The following is a 14,203-nucleotide window of genomic DNA, read 5'->3' as shown; positions in this document are numbered from 1 at the left end:
CAGCTTACCTACATACACTGACATTTGGAAACCCTGGTCTCCAGCAAAGACATTTAATTGTAAAGGGGCTGTGAGAAGGAATCATATGCAATTGTGCCAGGGCAAAATAGAAAAGCTGCTGGGTGAGAATAAGTAAATTCCAGCTAGTACACTGCTCCTTAGGAACACTCACTATTAAATAAAAGAAGACCAAGGAGGCAGCTCAAAACCAGAACCCTTGTTTTCTTCACTGCTCAATTGTTAGCTTTCACCTTAGCCATTTTTTTTAAATGTATTTCAGTGCATTTTCGGCAAGATAAATAAATCATATATTCATAGAATCACAGAATCTCTGAATGATTAGGTTTAGAAGGGATCTTAAACACCATCTAGTTCCAACCCCTTGCAAATGGCAGGGACACCTTCCACTAGACCAGGTTGCTCAAAGTCCTGGTCAGCCTGGGCTTGTACACTTCCAGGGATAGGGCAGCCACAACTTCCCTGAGCAACCTGTTCCAGTGCCTCACCACCCTCATAGTAAAGGACTTCTTCCTAATACCTAACCTAAATCTACCCTCTTTCAGCCATTCCCCCTTATCTATCACTACTTCCTCTTATAAAAAGACCCTCTCTATGGATAATTTACCCTAGAAATACCCTAATCTACCACTAATAAAACTGCACTAGATTTGGCTCCTATCAGTCTGTTTTATCCCCCAACATCATTTTAGATCCATTAAACCCCTCATATCCCAAGGCATAAAAAGCATGCACCCTCTTTCATACTACAAGAACAATTTCGTGGTCACATAGAACTCACAGTATTGTAGATATTTTGAGTTGGAAAAAAAAACACCAAGCAGCAGCATAAAAGCACTTCTTGTTCACCTACCCTTTTAGTTCCTTTTGTGGATTACAGAATATCTAGAAGTATTAGAAGAGACCAAAGGAAAACAGGGGTTCCCAAATGCCGAGGATTTTTGAGTACCCAAACACTAGAGCGTAATGAAGAGATCAACTCAGTAGTTATATCAGACAGTGAAGACACTAAGCTGCTAACAGAGGAAACGAAGCAGGCCACTCCTTTTATTACACTGTAAAAGTAGGGCACATGAGGAAATGTGAGAAGCCCAAGTCCTTGGGCTTGGTGAACTACCTATGAAGGTAGTTCACTTATGGGGCTCACATAGGCCAGTGAGATTCTCTGTCAGTGCATGACCATTACACATTTGTGCAAGTCTTTTCAAGTTTGCTGAGAAACTAGAGTCATTCCTGCTGCTGCACATCTCTACTATTTGCAAGTCAACCAAGCATCCAAAAGGCATCTCAGTTCTCCTCTAGAGAGATCTAGAAATATAGCAGCAGCATCCCCTTCTTTTGAGCCCCTATTTCATTACCTTCCAACCAAGACTTCTTAATATTTTATCCATTCTTGTTTCATCAATAACAATTTCTACAAAACACCCTCTCAAAATTCTTAAATAAGTCTTTAATAAAAAGGGGAATATGAAGTAACTTTGTAGCTTATATTGCTAAATTTTAGCCCTGGGACTATCTTCTTATCTTCTCTGTCATGTAATTAGACTTCTCCCTGGATTTGTATTTAAAAAAAAATAGATTTCTTAGAAATAGATGCCTCTATCCTAGTGGCTATTTCTGGAATGGTAGATTCTACCTTGCCAGAGAATTCTGAGCAAACAGGACAGTCTGAAGGAGCAGAAGGGGCCACAGTCTTGAAATATGCTGCTTTCTGCTGCAACACCTGGCACAAGACCCACCACAACATGGCAGCCACAACACCCACTCAGAGATGGGTAAAGGTCTCTCCCAACTAAATGTAGACATTGAATCAAGGAGTCTTAATTAGGATTGTACTTGTTCCTGTAGTCTATGGAAAGAAAAAAGATGCTTCAAGAGGATGATTCTGTTCATTTAAGACCTGCAACACTTTCTGGAACTGTACATTTATCTCCACTACTTAAGAAGGAACATTACCTTAAATAAGGTACACTACCGGGGTACTAAATTTAAATGGGATGAACGTGAGCCAAACCAGCCTCCAAAACCAGCCTCCAAAACCAGCTCCAAACCAGCAGCTAGGCCAATATTTTAGCTCTTCTTCTTCTTTATGAACTGGGACACACTGGAGCATCAAACTGATGGTACAAAGGCATGCATATGTCTGCACAATGTCTCGCAGCCTCTTCTTTTATAGGAAGCCTTCATGGTTTCTGATGCTGCCCAGAAAAGAACAGTCAAAGTCTTCTCTAAGTAAAATAATTGCAGAAAGCAGAGGCAGCAAATAACAGAGGAAATGGGTTTGTTATTGAAACAGAAGGCTGCAGAATTATGTAAATAAAAGCTAATCACTACAAAAAAAAAAAAAACCAACCACCACAACAAACTGTGTAAAAGATTCCTGTAGCAAATAAGAACTCATGAACATTTTCTTCTGTACATATAACCTCCATCTCAGTTTCACAGAACTGCAACACTCATTGAGTTCACTGTGCATAAAACTGAGTAACAAACATTTCCCCACTAAATACCATTTTTCAGGAAAGAAGAGGGAGGAAAAAAAAAAAAAGCAGCCACAGTGAGCACAGTGATTACTTTAAAGGAGAAACAAATAGAAGCCATCAGGGAAAACAGATCTTTAACAAGTTAAGGACACACTGCACTGTGACCAGTTACTAACTTAAAATGAAAGCTTTGTGTCTGCAGCAGCTAGAAGAAAGGGAATCTTCCAGAGGAAGAAGAGATCTGTTTATACCTTTTCTTACTCACAGTCAGCTTTTGCTTGTGATTGTGTATTTTTTTATGGTTCAATATTTACAAAAAGACTGCAAAATTAAAAGAGATCCCACAGTTACAGAAGACAACATAATTATAAGGGTCAACTTGATAAGACATATAATCTTTAGAAACCTGCAGGTTTGCCTAATAAAATATTTATATCAGTCACTGTTGGACACCAAGTGAGAGGAATGGGAATGAATTCCTCAGGAGTAACTTTTCAGTACATGCGAAAATGTCAAAGAAATGTCGTATTTGGGAAGACTTTCAGAGGAAGCCGGTATTTTTCTTTTTCTTCCTTACTTGACATAATTGAAAACTAAGCACTCTCTTTGAGGCATATTGATTTATTTCTTATTTTACTGTCAAAGGATTTTTGTTTATATACTACACATATTTGCAGTTAATCATAAATTTGTACAAAACCAAGCCAGTCTCTACCAGTTTAAGATCCATATTCTCAGCTACAATGTAAAATTCAGTGCACACAGTGAAAACACTTATTATGTGCAACCATGGGACAGTTGCAACAGGAACAGACTAATGGGGTCATATATTTAAGAAAAAAACATGGGAGGAAAGAAATAAAGACAGATCCTGGGATTCCGGGTGTACTGGTAACAAGCATGGACCCAAGAACGGATCACTGTTAGGAAAATGCAAGGAAGAAACAATAAATTTGCTGTGAATCTAATCAGAAGCAATTTCTAAAAACTGTATCAGAGCAACTAAACATCAGGTTATAATACTGCATTGCAAACACTTGCTGCAATATCTAATATAACAATATCTGTTTTCTTGCAATATCAATATGGCACTGAAGGCAAACAGGAGCTTCTATCTCCTCTGGTCATTTGAAATGTGCTGGCACAAACCCAGTTTCGGGGGCTACTTTTGGAAAGCCAGGCTTCCAGCTTTATGAGACATACTGGAATAAAGTACGGAGAGGTTGCTGAAAGGAATAGTTGGTAGAGAACTTATTGCAAACTGGCGTAATGAAAAACAAAAATCATTTAAAAACAGTGTTGAGTTTATGAGGATTTTAAAGACTGAGGACAGTAGCTTGGTCTTCATGGGAGATATCACCAGAGTCAGATAGAATGATGAATGATAAAAAGAAATACCTTGACAGATATTTCTAAATGGTCTAAACAGAAGCAAATGAGTTGTTTGGATGAAAAGACAATGATTTCACAGGTGGGAGAAGAAGAATGGGGCTCACAAACTTTCCTTCTGAGGTCGAGCAGTTTGAACAATGTGGTGTGGCAAGGGCCATCAGAGAAAAATCATATAGATCTTTCGCATATATATGTGTTTGCTTTTGCTTTTAAGACATGCTGTTCTAGAGTAGGGTAGACCCATTAGTATCCAGCTCTTTTGTAAGCTTGTTTTGTGCTGAGACAAAAGAAAAAAGCAATCAGTGATGAGAAAAGAGAATCAGCCAGCTCAGAGTCTAACAAGTGTCACTGCTGAGCCTCTTTCTGGGTGGTAGGAATTATAGTGCACTTCTCTTCCAGTATGTTTTGAAATATAATTGCAAATTAATTACCATGTGACAATAAACAAACAGCTACAGTACACAGCATATTTACTGTACAGAGCTTTATTCCATCTCTCTAGTACTCCAAACAGGTGTTCAGTGTTACCTACAGCTAGAATTGGGGCTACAAATCAGCATGAGATTCATCAAAACGGATCCCTGCCACTTCACACTATTACTCCAGCAGATATAATTCATACTGCTCAGCAGTGGAAGCATTATATGCACCTTCTCCCAGCCTCTTTCTCCCTCCTTGCAAAAATGTCAAGAGAGACAGAGAATATCGAAGGAGATCCCAAGTGTCAATGAAATACCCCACAGTGCTGAAGACAGAGAAAACATTGGCAAGCTGCTTTAATAAGGGAACTCTGCCATGCCATATCCAGGCCCTAAAAAGAGGGAGCAAAACTTGGGGAGGGGAATGGGGGGGGGGGCACACACAAACAGATAGGAGGAAAAAGGGAGATTATATATACTGGCTGCAAGATTCAGATGTAAATAACTTGGGAATCGTGTAATGGTCCATAAACTGTTTATCTGGAGCTGGGACTGTACCAACATTTCAAGACTTACCATTAAGAAGTTACAGGAGGTGCCAGAGAGCTCTTTAAGGGCATACTGTATTTGAGACTAAATTAGGAAACAGTATTGTATTTTGTTTTAACAGATGGCTGAGACGCAGCCAGGTTGTGCTAGTTTAGTTTCATATGTGTGGATCTATCTTCCATACTGATTTGCATGTGCTGACTATTCTGCAAGCAAGTTCCACCTACAGGAAGTCTGGATGTAGGTCTAGAATGGAAAAATGAATCCAGGTGCTCCAGAGCCTTGGAAGAATTTGATTCAGCCCAGAGGGTTTTTCTTCTTGCCATAAAGAACTTCCACTTCACTTTGCAGATCATTCAGGTGCCACCTGAATTGTCTGGCCTACTGTGACAGACTACTTTTTCTTCTGTTCTTGACTTTTGGTCACCATCAGTCTCAGCTGTAACACTGCTGTGGCTGGAAACTCTCATGGCCCCAGAAGAAACACTAAGATAATTTCTCATAGAAATCGATGAGATATTCTTTGCCTTTAAGAAGGCTGCAATTAGGGATCACGTTAAGTGAGACTCTCCTGATATCGGTCTCCATCTCCTGATTGAGAAGGATTTGGGATGGCATGCATCTCTAATAGTATGGTCTCCTACAAATTTTGTGACTCTCACCAGTCTGATGCCAACCCTAGAGATGCTATGGAGACTGGTTTGCCTCTATTCCTCCTTTCTTTCAGAGAAGGAAAGTGGTAATGGTCTGATTTATACTTGTCTCAATGCCACTGTAGCACATCCCTCCTTTCCATTTATTGTAAAGCCCATTTTTATCTAGTTTAAGATCCCTTCAAATTTCTAAAAGAAAGAAAAAGTGACATTGCAGGTTCAAGTCATTCATACTGATCCCTAAAATCCTTTGAATTTGGTATCATATGCCTGGACCTAAGACAGAAGTATCAGAGCCCTGCTTCTTTTCTAGGTTGTCCAGAAAATAGGTGGGTGATTTTCAATTGACAAGATTATCGACCATAGTCCTGTTTTTGTGCCATTCCTGCTCAGCAGAGGTGTATGATGCTGCAGCAAGGGAGAAGCCTTTCAGTTCCTTGCAAAAACACTGAGACTATGAAAGGAGGTCGTGAGTGCCAGTGAAATATCCAGGGGTGCTGAAAACAGGAGAACGGTGACAAGCTGTTCTGGTCCAGGGCCCTAGGAATAAGTATTTTTCATCCACATCTACCAAAGAGAGTAATGCTTTTCTTTTAGATGTAGACCGATTGCCATTAACCATGGATTTTCCAGTTTAATTTTATAAAACATATGTTATATTAAGCTACCCATTAAGAAATGTATTTTGAAATGAGTTTAATGCTGATTTGTAATTTTATGGAATTATTTTTACAAATAATTCTGACCTGATAAAATCTTACTCTGCAATATCATCTCTATATAGTGCTATTGATTGCAGGGTGGTAGAGAGGTTTGATCCAAAATATTCAAACCTGCACACCTAAATTTAAGACACTTAATCTATATTTAAAGAACCCAGAATTAAATGGCCTGATTTTCAGATGTGCTGAGCACTCACAGGTGTTTCAAATACCTCTGGGAGTTAGCATTAACATGCATGCAGTAAACTGGTTGCAGCCATAGCATTGATGTGGAAACTGCTGCACCGGTGCATCCCTGTTACTGTTTTTTTGAGAGATTAACAGCAGCCAAGGGAACATGTGAGGGTGTCATACTCATGCCCTATCCCAGTAACCCATCCCTTCACAAAGACAGAAGCAAATTTATAGCTTTTCCATGTTGTGGTATTCATGTTTACAGAGTAAATTTGTTTTCAACCAATTTTGGTGCTGCTCTGTTAGCAGCTTACACTGGGTTTCTGCATGAAGTGCAGTACAACTCTGACAGGCTAGTTGTAGTTCCTCAGAGGCACAGTCTGGTCATTGCTGCAAGGAGTCCCTGAGAAACTTTACCTGTGTTCTCAAATACAGGAAGATTAAATCCCCATTTTAGTATCAGCACTCTCAGCAATCCTGAAGTTTTGTGTCATTTTGCTCAGTTTCCTAATTTATGAAGAAAGATTAATAGTTTTTTTCCCCCAACAAACATACTTCAAGGATTCCTTAGCTTGCTACTTAGACTCTCAGCTGGTGTACATCAGTGTAATATATGTAGTTTTCTGCATCAGTGAATATAGTATAGGGAAAATATAATATTCCCAAATTTTCTATAGCATTATGATCTACCTAACAGCATAAAAGCAATGGTAACTAGAATTGTGTTTCCTTCTTTATGAGATTAAAAGTGTTCCAAGACACAGGGTGGAGACTTGTGCTTAAAATTAGTTGCAGAGAAGGATGAAATCCTTTCAGTCCTTTATGAATTTCTGCATCCTTGCCCATCATTTTGCAGTTTAAAAATGATTGAATATTTAACATACATGATCTTCAAAATGAAACCTGTGAATTTCAGCAAAATAGCTCTTTGCAGATTGTGTTTTCTTTTGATGAGGAAAACAAATATACATAAAAACATACCATCTTTTCCCTCCTGTGTAGCTATGCACTTGACTGTGCAAATCTAAAAGGTCAGGCACAAAAAGTTCAACCAGCTCGTGTATAAATTATTTTCAAAAAGAGATTAAGTGTAACTTCAAAAATTAAGTCAGGGCAAGTTTGTGATTAGAACAAAAAGTAACTGTTTCTTACTGATTTGGTTTTGGTTTTTTTTTTTTTTCTGCTGAGCAGGAAAAAACAACCTCTTGCATGCACAAAAACATGATCCTTGGCTTCTTCAAATATTACAGCCACACGCACACACAAAAATTAACCATTCATTTCAATTAGATTATACAGTGTAGAATAAATTGTAGTGTCTGGAGTTATGCAGACTTAAGGCTCTTGAGTGGGAAGTAGAAATAAATGAAGTTTCAGAATAAAATGTTCATCACAACTATCTCAAGCTTGACACAAGAAAAGCTGCTTCTCCTATTACTACAAGTCAATACATAGCAGTACAATATAAGTGTCTTCCATTTTCCCCTATTTCACGCTAGATTTGTCTGATAGATGAGTGTACTTAAGTAAATAGCACATGCAATTTTAATAGGACAGGTGCTCTGAATGTACAGGGAAGGTCATTCCTATTATTTCAATTAACAGCATAAGCTACAAAAACACATGAGGGTGAATTAATTTAAAGCTTCAATTTAATGCTACTAGTAAGGACATCCTTAGGCCTCTTGGTTGTCTTGACAACTCCTGCATCCCGGCCTGCAGAAGCCAATCTCTGCTGCTCCCCTTCTCAGCATACAAACAGTTCAGATAGTACATTAGCAAAGAATATGATGCCCATGTAAATGTTGAAATATTTTTGTTGCCATAGAGATAAGAAGAATGGCAAAAATACGGGAGCACTTGACATACTCCAAGGCAGACTTTTAATTAAAAAAAGCCTCAAATGACAATGCCAATATGGCTGAACATACCATAGTGCTTTTATGCTAACCTACTGCATATAAAATCTAAATCCAAATAACATACTTGCTGCTGAGAGGTCTAAGAATCACAGAAAAATGGTAAATGAAGATACCCAGGATTTTCAAGAGGTGAAATAATCATGAGTCTTTTCAATTAACCATTATAAAAGAACCTGTTTAAAAATGGTAGACAATTCATTGCAATACTGAGATTTCAAATATCTTCAGAGAAACAAATGTCACAAATACTCATGAAAAAAAATCCAAGCTGGACAACAACAGTAATTAAAGTGTCTTGTAAAAAATGTGACTAGGCAAAACAACCTCATACCCAGTGAGGATCAGTATTTCAGCTCTACTTCTATTTTAAATATATGTTCAATCCTACACCTACACTTGCAAACTTGCATGTGAGCAGAAGTCATGCCAAAGTCAGGTGAGTCACAGCAAGTAATCAATTCACATCTACATTTTGAACATGCCAGGAATGACTTAAACTCAGCATGCTTTTACTTGATGAGACAAAATACCAGGCCTGATAAAGGGTAATAAATAATCATCCTATTCAGTGACTTGTGCTCCTCTTCAGCTCTGCTAGCACGTTTTAAACATTTGAATTTATAGCCAAATAAAAACTAGGCAACAGGACTGCTCTGATGAATCCCCAACTAAATAGGAACCATTCTGACATGTGATTAATAGATACAGAATATGAAGGGGTTAGAAAAGTATATGCTTAATTAATACTGCTGCCATTTTGTATAGAGCCATTTGACTTCAAACTTCACATAAGGATGTCTTATTTCCCTGAAGACATGGAAATGTTGGCCTGAATACAAATAAATATTTTATGCGCTTAGTGTATATTCGGTTCTAGGTGAAATACAAAGTTTTAACTTCCAGCATATTCTAGCTGCCCTTATTTGCCGTATACAGGAATTTTTCTCTCACTCCTCTAAGGTTTGCAGACAGGCTCATGTTTTAAATTCTGATCTGTGTGTAGCTTATAAAGAGACATATTATAAAACATGTTCCTGTACAGGTCTATTACTGATATGATTCAGTCTGAATTTGTTGTCTTTCCCTGTCTAAAACTTCTATGTTCATGAGAGGACCTTAGGGGTATCTTTCTTACAAACATCTGCTTCACAAATTTGTGTTCAGCATATCTCAGAAACATAGCTGAATCAGATTTCTGTACAAATCACTTGTCAAGACTGTTTTCGCCACCTTAGAAAATGGTATTTCATGCCATGAAAGCTCTGTGTTATACACATACATGTAAATACATCTAAAAATCTGTTTATGAAATCTTCATTTATATATGAAATATACTAAAGACTTTGTCCAGGATTTTGCATATAAAACATTTTTATTTTGACTGGGTAACTGGTAGAGGTAAAAAAAAAGAAAGAAAATTTGTTTATGGATATGTTCCTGTCAGGAAAAACTAAAAACAAAACCATAAAACACAGACACACTGGAATGCAGATATGCTTGCAGCTATATGGAGACCTAAAGGTCTCACGCTGGGGGTTGCAGGAAGATTTAACTGATGAGGCTGAGTTCATTGCTGCCCAAGCTGTCCAGACCTTAGGAAACCTTACCAAACTCAGTCCCAGATGGTAGTCAGCTCCAGCACAGTTTGCAAGAAATTCTACCCCTGTATGCAAATCTCTTCCAGAACACACAAGAAGGAGCAGATACTCTGGGAATGCCAGCTCAGAGCATCACAAAAACTCACAGGGTCTTCCTAGGCACAGGCCCTACCCTCTGTTCCCGGTGGCTCATACTTGTCTGTGTGAAACTGCAGTCACGAAATGGATGAGACTTTTTTTGCCGCTGAAATTAGTAAACATTCTTTCCTTTTGGGTGTAAGCATTACCAATTAGCTGTGCTTATTCTACGCCTATACCCTACACTGGGGTAGCTTTCAATTAATGCTTGTAATTAATGTCATGTCTTCATTTTAACTCAGGGTACCTTTAATATTCTATGTCTGGGGTAATCTTCTGTCTGCCCTTCTCACTGTCTGAACTTTCTTAAAGTAACTAGTAAATGTGTTGTTAAACTGGACCTCCACTGCTGCCAGTGATTGTGATATGCAGTACTACCATATTACTTGTTCCAGTTTGGTATAGAGAAATATGATTATTGGTTTACTGAAAGAAGCTATACATGCAGACTTATGTTTTAGTATAATTTCATTTTAAAAAGAACCACAAAAGCAGAATGGCATAGGAATACATAATTCCAAATGACTGACAGATTTTGTTAGGGAAATGTGGTTTTATTTTGATTCAGAATAAGATTACACAGTTCAGTGGTACTTAAAGAAAATAAATTGATACCTAAAGCTGTGGAACAGACCTAGCAATTTGTCTCCAAGCCTCATATCTAGGAAGTGCAGGCTGGAGAGGTGACAGGGGTCTGTGATTGCAATATTTCCAGGAATCTGCCCTCTGTTTCCAGCCATCTCAAAGGAATGATTTTATCTCAAAAGAACAACAAATTCAAAAGAAAGAAGCATTTTGTCAGAATTTTTCAGCCATCTCTGTATATTTTTTTAGTGAAGAACTTCTAAAGTATCAACACCTATTGACTAGATTATGGCTTAAAGTAAAAGAAACTCACTCTCCTCTAGATATACCCTGTTTGCTGTTCATATCTAGCACCATTCCCATAGGTAATTCTCATGGTTATCTTTCACTGTTTGCCATTTTCCAAACTCTTATCTCCTTGGATAAGCCGTTTCTTGAAATAAAGTTTCAGTATAAGAAATGCTGTCTTGATCTTTTAAAAGATTCCTTCTGTTAAATACATTCAGATATTAGTCACAACTAACAATTTTTGCCTGTAGCTTGTAGTCACATCCTTGAGTCAGTCTTACAATACCTGCCAGATGTATCACAGCTGAAGTATCGTGTCCACATAATCCATGTTAACTGTACTGTTAGTCCTTACTTACAACATTTGGCCTACAATTTTATTATTCAACACTTAAATGTATACAAATATCAGAAAGAGGATTCACAGAAGCCTGAGACATGTTTATGTTTCACTTCTGCAAATTAACGTGTAGATCTTTAAATGAAGAATGCAATGCCAGGTAAAAATGTTTAATGCATTTCTGAATATCCATTTTAGCTTGGCATTCACATGAAAAGCCACTTAGAATTGTTATGCTTCGGTAATTCCCAATCAACTTACTGACAAAAAGATGGGTTAACGGGTCTAATTGGTCTTTCCATTTTCAAATACCAGGAATGCAATGAACAGATTGTTCATAGTAATAATAATCAGTAGAGTATTTATGACAAATCTCTCAATATGTTTGTATTAAGAGCCTTGAAAAATCGTTTTGAAAGGATGCAGGTGGAGGTAGAAGAGTTAAAGGTATTAATGAAATCAATTCCAAATTAGTTTGACTACTTTTCCCTCATGCTTGGGTAGGAATTTAAATAAGAGATTTTGTGGCTGAACAAAAGGTAAGTTTGCAACCCCCATGTGTGTTGGCTTCAACAAACTTCCCTGAGAGACTTTCAGGAAACAGTTGTGTGATGGAACTCTGTCTGTATCAGAATTGAATTGGAATTTCCTTCTTTCTTTCTTTTAATAAAGAAAGTGGATTCCAGAATATTATTTGAAGATCTAGAATGGTAGATTCAAGCTACGAGGCTATAGGCAGACCAGCTCCTTATACAGCATCTATTTTTTTCACAGTCAAAAACTATACTGAAAATGCTCAAGCACACTGAAAACAAGCATAGAACATTGTAAACAGTGAAACCACACACAATAAGATGAAGAAAAAATGTATAATATCTTATGCGTTGCAGGATACAATGGGTATTTTCATTAGCATGTTACAGAAATCAAAAAAGAAAAAAAAATGCAACAATCCTATTACACTGCCTCACTTATTTTCTTAACAAAACAGAATTTGATGTAAGAAGCAGATCCAAAATGTTCTCTGTTTTGATTAGGGTGCAGATGGCAACGCTACATAATTTAATACTTTCCTCTGTTACTGATATTTTTCTGTATTTGTTAACTCCAAGGGTCTCCCTACCCAATTTCAAATATCCAGTAGCAATTTTCCATTCTTACTCCTTCAGCCTTAGTGGTAGTGTTTGGATGATCACAGTCATTCTTCCTCTGCCTTCATTGCCTGTATTCTCACCACCACTTTTTTCAAAGCTGCTTCATATCTTGCCAGCATTCAAACTAATTATCTGTCTCAGCAGGTTGCAGTTACAGCTAGGATGCCTTCATTACTTCATAATGTCTTTGGTGCTTCTTATTTGTTTCTAACTCTCCTTTCACTCATCAATAAGTGCTTCAAATGGCAGGGTTTTTAGGGAGAGGTAATATCGTTTATTAGCCTAACTGACATAGCTGGGAAAAAAATAAAAAGATGTTTCCAAGTCCATAAGCCATTTCTCAGGTCATTTTGACATTACTTCCTAGTTTCTTTTCTTCCCAGAGCTATACTTTCTGCCATATTTTGTCAGAAAACTTTTAGCTAAGCTGTAGCCATGTGTTTCCTCAGTTCCTATACATGAAAAAACAGCTGATACCTTGCTGGAAACGTAACAGTCAAGCAAAGCAATCTCCTAGAATAAAAAGAATATTCCAGAAAACAGATTATGTGCAGCACCTAGGGAAGTGGTTGGTGGAAATGGATACACAAACATACTGGCAAGTTGTAATTAGAGTCCTAGAAGCAGGGATCCCACTGACTGGACTCAGAAAACACATACTTCATATTAATGTTCTACTTAAAAGAGTAGAATAAAATGAAGGAGAAAATTACAAGGAATGGATAAATTTCAGGAAAAGGCAGAAGAGAATCAGTGTCCATGTTTTCCCTCTCCATAAGTCCACTCAAAACCTTTAGGAGCCTTGCTAAGGAGAAATTCGTATTTTTCTGCTGATACCCAACATTCCCTATGCCTGCAAAGTATCAGGACCTGACAGTTTTATACTGTGGCATGTTTATACTGAGACAAGTTGTTTTACATCAATTAAAATGGCCCCTCTGATGACTTGAGGTCACAGTAAATAAGCTTTCCATTTAGAGATAGAATTCCTCCTCTTATCATTCTCCCCACAATAAAGCAGTTCTAATAATATTTAATAAATGCCTATGGTGTAACTCTGTGTTTTTGTCTGTAATCTCTGATGATATAGCAAGAATGCACATGGACCAAATCTTAACCTCCATTTCTGCTGACCTGTATAATTCACAGGTGACTTGGTTGCTGATCCCAAATGGTACACAAACACGCTGTTGTGTATCCTCATTCTACGGATGATTAGGTGAGAAAGAGAAGGAGAGACGGAAACATTATATGATGTCATGGTTCTGCAAGTCTATTTGGGATGGTCAGATTGCTCAAAAAAGCACAGCAAATTCTTTGTGCTGAACTTCCATCACTCGTGCAGGTTGTGAAGCAAAGTCCTATTATTTCCTGTGCCATGTGGCTGAGAGACGGCATGCTGTTCTCAGGCAGGGATCGCGCGTATGCATAGCAAAAGGGGTCTACACAATATATCTAGAGGTAGAGCCCTCTGCAGATGATGTGCCACAACATACTTCAAAGAACAGAAGACTTGCAGCTGATACAATAGCTTGAGAAATTACTATATTCAAGATCAAAAGAATCTGAACTGCATAATGTCAAGGAAAGTAAAGCAGAGAAGAGCTGGGTTACTGAGGACATGAAAAATAAAGGCTTCATCATCCAGGAGGATTGAAAATCATATCATGAGCTGTCTCATTAATGCCTCAAGTTTGCACCACCTTGTAAGCAATGCTACTGCTGTCTGCACTGCAACCATAGGAGGCGAAGTTGTATGTCAGCAATG

The sequence above is a fragment of the Pezoporus occidentalis genome, unplaced genomic scaffold (genome assembly GCF_034315485.1).
Source record: "Pezoporus occidentalis ecotype Australia unplaced genomic scaffold, CSIRO_AGI_Poc_V1 ctg105, whole genome shotgun sequence".
Classification (NCBI taxonomy): domain Eukaryota; kingdom Metazoa; phylum Chordata; class Aves; order Psittaciformes; family Psittacidae; genus Pezoporus; species Pezoporus occidentalis.
The sequence above is the reverse complement of the archived record's forward strand: the minus strand, read 5'-3'. Positions refer to the sequence as shown.